This window comes from Macaca nemestrina, chromosome 2, assembly GCF_043159975.1.
Source record: "Macaca nemestrina isolate mMacNem1 chromosome 2, mMacNem.hap1, whole genome shotgun sequence".
NCBI classification, from domain to species: Eukaryota; Metazoa; Chordata; class Mammalia; order Primates; family Cercopithecidae; genus Macaca; species Macaca nemestrina.
Window position 1 is genome coordinate 30,213,861 of NC_092126.1, and position 8,645 is coordinate 30,222,505.

Here is an 8,645-nt window from a genome sequence, read left to right on the forward strand (position 1 = left end):
CCCATTCTCACAGAACTGCATAATATCCTAAAACAGATTCAGAAGGTCTTTAGCCCTTTCTCTACCACACACCTCCTCAGAGATATACACAAGGCTGTTCCCTCCCACATCCAAACGCCTCCTGCTAATCCTGACATTAATAATAACTACTAATTGCTGAGCGCATAAAATATGCCAGGCAATGTGGTAGGCATTTAATACTCACAAAAACCCTGAAAAGTATAAAATATCTTAAAACTCATTCATATTAAAGTGTTTGGGTCTTACTATGTTCTCCTCTGAGTTATTAGGCTGGATGAAGCTGACCTAGGCAACAGAAATGAATCAGTCTGGCACAGCTTTATTCATCAAGGAGCAAGTGATTCCATGGGAAAAGCAAGCCTACCTCCTTCCTCATACTCCTCAGTTTACAGTCCTGCCCAAATCATTGATCCATGGCTTTGTAACTTTCCTGGAATGGCTTCATGAGAATACATCCTGTCTCTTTATGTAATTTAAAGCTCCCTGAGATCAGACATGTATTTTATCTCTTGGTTGTTTCTGGAAAACTGTATTGTTTATTGAATCTATTTACTACCCAATCTATTTACTACCTCTAGTGTAAACTCTTGATCAAACACACTATAAGATAAAATCAGTAATAAGAAATTGGCCTTAAAAATTCAAAATTATCTAGAAGACCATTTAAAATATGGATTTACATATATTTTCATTGACAGTTTCATCCTATGTGTATATTGCATCTTGACATATTGGCGTTAATGATTATGGTATGCGTATACAGAACTATGCTTTAAAATAATGGTAATGATAACATGAACCAATCACAATTAACAAGCTACTTCAAAAATAAGAAAAATGAGAAATAATATACTCTAAAACATAGAAACAAGCCCCTGCAATTTTTTCAAAGGTGTTTAAATTAAGTAAAACTCAACCTTTTACTTTAAAAGCTGTCATTAAACACGTAAAGTTTCCTTTTTTTTTTTTTTTTTTTTTTCCAGACAAAGTCTCGCTCTTGTCCCCCAGACTGAAGTGCAATGGCACGATCTCGGCTCACTGCAACCTCCACCTCCCAGGTTCAAGCAATTCTCCTCCCTCGGCCTCCTGAGTAGCTGGGATTACAGGTGCCTGCCACTACGCCCGGCTAATTTTTGTATTTTTTTAAGTAGAGTCAGGGTTTCACCATGTTGGTCAGGCTGGTCTCAAACTCCTGACCTCAGGTGATCCCCCCGCCTCGGTCTCCCAAAGTCCTGGGATTACAGACATGAGCCACCGCGCCCAACTGTAAAGTTTCCTTTTAACAGTGAAAATCAAAAGGCTACATATTATTACGAAATTCTAATTTTTTGCTTTGGTGAATGTTAAAATAATACATGCAAAATAATTTGGTACAAACTGAAATGGACACCTATGTCAACAAATATAGGATTTTTTTAACCAGTTCAAAATCTTTCAAACAAGGAAGTTCAGTGGAATTTGAATCCATTTTCATAACATTTATAGAAACCATTCCTGAGATTTTATTTTTAATCAAGAATTTGGACAAATTCTACTGTTTTACCAAGTTTGTTATGTAATTTGAATGGGTCCAAATATTTCTTTTTTACCAAATCTCAGCATATGATTTTCGCTAGGTTGTGTTTCAATAATGAAATATATGAAGAGCTGTACTTTTTTCAAACCGCCACAGGTAAAATATGCAGATAAGATGTATTCCCAGGAGTAAATAACTTCTTTAACAGTAAAGCTGTGTAAGTAACAGAGCGACTCCTTTGACCAAAATTTTAAAAGAATTTGGCTAAGTTTCCTGAGACAGATCACGTGTGACATCCTGCTATATACAGGCAAGCATTTGCAGTTGAGGAATTGGAGCCAGAAGTGCACAAAATATTGCAAGATGTCATCAATTTAGTTAATTTTATTTTTTAAAAAACTTTAAAAGATAGTCAATTTAATTGTTTAGAATAAATTGAGAGGGGAGTAACACTCAATTTATATTTACGTATGGAAGTATTTTCTATGGCACAGAGGTTTGCTTGTGGCAAACTATTAAAAATTAGAACCAAAAACATATATTTACAAAATAGACAAGTGTTCCAAATACGCTAACTTGTCTGTGATGGCAAGGGGGCTATCCATAGCATGCATGCTATGCTACCTCTCAAGCATTTTTTTAATATTAATAAACATGGTGGAGCAACTGGCTTGAGCAATTGGAAACAAGATGCAGGACCCCAACGCAGACGCTGAGTGGAATGACATCTTACCCAAAAAGGGTATGTTGCCCCCCAAGGAAAGTCTGAAACAATTGGAAAAGGAGGTGGAAGAGGAGGAGTGCATCCTCTAGCAGTCAGTGGTGACAACATATAAAGATAGGACTTTGAGAGAGCTGGAGGATCGTGAAGATGAGTTTAATGAGAAGGATGAACGTGCTATTGAAAGGTAAAGACGGCAGAGACTGGCTGAGTGGAAAGCATCTAAACTGAAGAATAAATTTGGAGAAGTTTTGGAAATCTCAGGGAAGGATTATATTCAAGAAGTTACCAAAGCTGGTGAGGGCTTGTGGGCCATTTTGTCCCTTTACAAACAAGGAATTCCCCTCAGTGCCCTGATAAACCAGCACCTCAATGGAGTTGCCAGGAAGTTTCCTGATGTCAAATTTATCAAAGCCATTTCAACAACCTGCATATCCAATTATCCTGATAGGAATCTGCCCACGGGATTTGTTTTCCTGGAAGGAGGTATCAAGGCTCGGTTTATAGGTCCTCTGGTGTCTGATGGCATGAACCTGATGAGAGATGAGTTGGAGTGGAAACTGTCTAAATCTGGAGCAATGAAGCTGGACCTGGAGGAAAACCCTAAGAAGCCGATTGAAGACATGTTGCTGTCCTCAGTGCGGCGCTCTGTCCCCATGAGGAGGAACAGCGATTCTGAGGGTGACTGAGGCTGCAGCTGCTATCACATGCTGAACTTTCTTGTAACAAATTGTCTGGATTTTTTAAAAAAGGAAAAAGCAAGAATGACTCCTTCTGGTTTTTAGCTTTTTATAAATTATGTTTCAAATGTTTACATTTTAGAAATAATCTGCTGGAACTGTTACATTTTTTGGAACTCTTTTTTTAATTATAGTATTTCCTCTAAAAAATTAAAAACAGCTATTGGTATGGCAAAAAAAAAAAAATACAAAAAAACCTATCCCTTCAAGGTGGAAGTTAATGTTTCAATAGTGAATTAGAAAGAATTGTTATGTGATTTGGATGCAAAAACAAGATAAGTGCAATCATCATCAATTTTTTTAAAATCTCCTATCAATACACTCTAAAATTTTGGAAACAAGATTTTTAAACCAGTTTAAAATTATTTTAAACAAAAAAATTTAAATGGAATTTGAACCCATTTTGATAACAATAAAGCAACGATAATATTGCCTAATTGTCTGTGAGAACTACTGATTGACATCAAAGAAGATGGAAATCTACTAGCCAAATTTTAACATAAGCATTTTCAAAATTGGTGAATGGGAATTAGTTAAAACAGCCAGTAAGAAAATTCTTCCATTTGTATTTATATGTCTTTGTGAGACATGTTTTTTAGTTGTGAAAACCATTACAACAAAGTGCTGAAAAACTAAATTGAGAAACACATTTGAATGTATGACAAATTTTTTAACAAAAGTTTGTAAAATAGTGATGCATACTCAAATATAATTATAATTTTAGTGATAGCAAAAACTTTTGTACCATTAATAATTTAAATAAAAATAAAACAATTATTATCATTAGCGCAGCCCTTTTTTGTTTGTTTTTTTGTTTTGTTTTGTTTTGAGAATGAGTGTCACTCTGTCACCAGGCTGGAGTGCAGTGGGACAATCTCGGCTCACTGCAATCTCCACCTCCCGGGTTCAAGCAATTCTCATGCCTCAGCCTCCCAAGTACCTGGGACTACACCCGGCTAATTTTTGTGTTTTCAGGAGAGACGGGGTTTCACCATGTTGGCCAGGATGGTCTCGAGCTCTTGACCTCATGATCCGCCCACCTCGGCCTCCCAAAGTGCTGGGATTACAGGCATGAGCCACCATGCCCTGCCAGCTCAGGCTTTAAGGTTGTAATTGGTATAGGCTTTATGGTATACATAATAGATATTGACGTGGTAGTTTGTCTATAACTTACAAATGAGTAAAAATACATATAGTGAAGATATACAGTCAAAATTCTTTCACTAATGGGACACGCAAACAAAAATTTTGGAACCAGTGCTATTCGTGATGTATTTTGTGAACCCAAAGCATCAGTGTAACATGTGACATTGCTGGAAATGCAAATTCTGAGGCTCCACCCTAGACCTACTGAATCAGAATCTCTGGGAGAGGGGGACAGGAATATGGGTTTTAACAAGATCTCAAAGTGATTATCTAAGGCATGATACAGATCTAATCAAAACACTCCTCTTTAAAAGCTGCCTGCTGCTTATGAAATTGAAGCAGGCTTCTCACCATATCATTTAAAGGCTCTCCAAATATGGCCAAGCCTCCCTTAATGGCCTGTGTCCATGACTCCTCACCATGTTGGAAGCCTCAGGTATTCTTAGGTGCACACTTCTCTTCTCTCCTCTTTTCTTCATCTGGAATTTCTCCCCAGTCCAGTTATGTCTGCTTAACCAAAACCTTTACAATGTTCAATGCCTACCTTAAAAGTTACCTATTCTAAGAAAACTTGCATAATCTTAGTGAAAAAAAAAAGACCTACATATTCTTTTCCCCCTATTTCTTTTATAATGCCCATGGCATCTTATTTGTTCATCTCCCCCAGACTGTATTGCATCATGCACTATAACCATTTGCGTACTTATCTAATTCCTTCTAAGGACTGTAGGCTCCTAGAGAGAGACTTGCTTAATCTTTCTTTACACCTTAGCTTAGCACGGGCCTGGAAGGCTCTAATTGCTGGATACAGAATTGAAATAAAATTCCACAACTGAGCTCAGCCCACAATGTCTTCTTCTTTTATCACTCTATTGGGGACACTACCTCATCATGAAGAACCTGAATTTCTCGAGAACTTTCCACATACTTGGGTCACTCACTGGCTATCTCTTCCCCTCAGATTGCATTTCTGAGTTGCACAGTCTCTCCTGATCACTTAGTAATGATTGCAATTTAAACACTAGAAAGCAAATGATGATTTAAAAAAAAAAAAAAAAAGTTTGCCATGTTTGAGGTCTTACCAGTGCCAGATACTGTACGAAGTGCTTTAGATGGTTGTCTCATTCAGTCCTGACAAAACCTCTATTTGACGGACATATTACCGCTCCCATTTTGCCAGATGAGGAAACTGAGGTGCAGAAAGGGCTACTAGAGTAGTAAGGCCAGGATTGGAATCCAGGCTGGCTGACTACAGAACCTGCAAACTCAACCTCTCCATTACCCTGCTGAGAATAGAAGATGCTACTCCACAGCCATCCTTATATTAAATCCAATCCCTAGCCCTCTTAACCACATGAAAAAGCACATGCATTAGAGTCAATCTTGATGACAATATAAAAACTATGATTTTACTATGTAAATTCAATTTAAATCTAGATCAAAGAAATCTAAATTACTCTTCATTTGGGCTATAATCTTATATTCCAAAGCTTAAATGCTTATAAGAAAGCTTTATCTAATTTAAGATTACTAGCTCAAATATAAGTACAGACTTAATACTACTTTTCCTCTAAAGTAATCAGTACAAAGAGTTCTATTCTTCCCATAGTAAAATATGTCATAGAACTTGAACTACTAGGCAATCACTATCTTTTCTTTATAAGAAAAAAAAGCTTTTGAAATATGTACCATAACCTCTGAAAAATACAATTATCCTCCCAAAGAAATTAGGCATTTTTTTCTGACAAAAACTATGGGCAATTGATCTATAGTTCTTTTCTTCCTCAAAAAATTATTGTATATTGTGTAATGATCATTATAATTAAAAATTAAGATGGCTTGCAATAATTCCACCATTATTTGATTCAAAATCTTTATAAAATATTGGCATTTTCCAACATTTATTTTTCCTGTCTATGTTCCATTTAAGGCCAAATTTTCAAACCCAGCTGCCAAATTACACATATAATTACTGCATTTGCGCACAAAAATGTGATAATTGCTTACACAATTTCAGAGGCCAGCTTGAGGCTCCTTTCCAAATTTGTTTTACATGTACAGTGCGGTGTATGTAGTTTTATATGAAAATTGGAAAAGTAAAATTCATGGTTTGTCTGGGTGATGTGTGAAAATGGATACAAAATAAAGCCTTTCTATAAATGCCTGGGCCTGTCTTCATATTTTCTCCCAATAGACCTTTATAAAAGTTTTATAGAGAAGCTCAAACTTCAGCTAGTGTTGGAGCAATGGCAATGAAAGGGGATGATGCCTGGTATAATGCCTTAAATAGTTCAGATGCCCATTTTGTTGGTCGACATATTGTCATGAGGCATTCTTCTGTCTATAAACTGCTCCCATCAACCTGGGCAAGAAAGATAAAGGTGATATAAGGCCCGCAATCATACAGTCAGCCAAGATGACACCAGCCTCAATAGGGCAGAGTAGTTGAGCACTGGTGGCTGGGGATTTACCCTTCCAACTTTGCCTGACAGTTGATTTTACAGCTTGGCAAGCATGCACTATGGATATAGCTCATAATGGATATTCCTAGTGGAAGCTTTGGTTCAAGAAAAGGCAAAGAAACAAGACCTAGCTAGTCATACAATTAGTGAGATGATCTAAGGTATTTTTGTTTCAAAACAAAATATGTTTTGTTTTGTGGCCAGTTGCACATGAACCACTACCTATCCTCAGAAGATCTACTTTCCAAACTCAAGGATTATGAATCTGATCTCTGACTATTACCAAATATCTGACTACAGAACTGACCAGAAGCAATTAGGTCAGAAGCCTATTAAATACTGAAGGAAGTTCTGTTTGAGAAATCTCCAGCTATTTTCCATAGAGGTTATACTAATCTACATTCCCACCAAGAGTGTAGAAGTATTCCCTTTTCTCAAGTAACTAAAAACAGAACTACCATTTGACTCAGCAACCCCCCTACTGGGCATCTCCCCAAAGGAAGAGAAATTGTTGTATCAAAAAAACACCTTCACTGTTATGTTTATTGTAGCACTATTCACAATAGCAAAGTCATGGAATCAACCTGTGTATCCATCAACAGATGATTGGAATTTTAAAAAAAAAAAAAAAAAAAAAAAAAAAGGTGGTATAGAGCGCGCGCAGTGCGCAGGCGCGGGGCTCTCTCCTTGTCAGTCGGCAACGCCTGCGGGGTGGTGGCTGTGTGACAGCGGCGGTGGCTGGACTCCGGCGGTGAGCGGTCTCAGCACCGAGGTGCACACCGTGCCCTTCTCCCTGGAGTACCGAGTCTTCTTCAAAAATGAGAAAGGACAATATGTATTTCCATTTCATGATATTCCAATTTATGCAGATAAGAATGTGTTCCACATGGTAGTTGGAAGTACCACGCTGGTCTAATGCAAAAATGGAGATTGCTACAAAGCACCCTTTAAACACCATTAAACAAGATGTAAAAAAAGAAAAACTTCGTTATTTTGTGAATCTGTTCCCATATAAAGGATATATCTGGAACTATGGTGCCATCCCTCAGACTTGGGAAGACCCAGGACACAATGATAAACATACTGGCTGTTGTGGTGACAATGACCCAACTGATGTGTGTGAAATTGGAAGCAAAGTATGTGCAAGAGGTGAAATAATTGACACAAAAGCCCTAGGCATATTGGCTATGATTGACAAAAGGGAAACCGACTGGAAAGTCATTGCCACATTAACTGTGGATGATCCTTATGCAGCCAATTATAGTGATATCAATGATGTCAAATGGCTGAAACCTGGCTACTTAGAAGCTACCTTGGACTGGGTTAGAAGGTATAAGGTTCCTGATGGAAAACCAGAAATGAGTTTGCTTTTAAGGCAGCATTTAAAGATAAGGACTTTACAACTGATATTATTAAAATTACTCATGATCATTGGAAAGCATTAGTGACTAAGAAAATTAATGGAAAAGGAATCAGTTGCATGAATACAACTGTGTCCGAGAGCCCCTTCAAGTGTGATCCTGATGCTGCCAGAGCCATTGTGGATGCTTTACCACCATCCTGTGAATCTGCCTGCACAGTACCAACAGATGTGGATAAGTGGTTCCGTCACCAGAAAAACTAATGAGATTTCTCTGTAATACAAGCTGATATTGCTGCATTGTATTCATCTGGATGGGAAAAGTAGTAGCTTTTCAAAGCTTTAAATTTGTAGAACTCATCTAACTAAAGTAAATTCTGCTGTGACCAATCCAATATACTCAGAACGTTATCCGTTTAAAGCATTTTTCAAATCTCAACTAAGATAAGTTTTAGCACATGCTTAAATATCAAAGCAGTTGTCATTTGGAAGTCATTTGTGAATAGATGTGCAAGGTGAGCACATATGGGATGTATATTTTACCATATGTTAGGAAATAAAATTTTTTGCTGGAATAAAGTGGTATATATACATCATGGAATATTATGCATCCATAAAAAAGAATAAAATAATGTCTTTTGCAGCAACGTGGATGGAGCTGGAGACCATTATCCTAAGT

General features: G+C 37.2%; 2 pseudogenes; both read left to right on the forward strand.

Moving 5' to 3' along the window:
- The first annotated feature begins 2,227 nt into the window (after positions 1 to 2,227).
- Positions 2,228 to 2,947, forward strand: LOC105465805 (phosducin-like protein 3 pseudogene; annotated as a pseudogene).
- A 1,617-nt stretch (positions 2,948 to 4,564) lies between these two features.
- On the forward strand, positions 4,565 to 8,276 carry LOC105465819 (inorganic pyrophosphatase-like; annotated as a pseudogene).
- Positions 8,277 to 8,645: the final 369 nt, after the last annotated feature.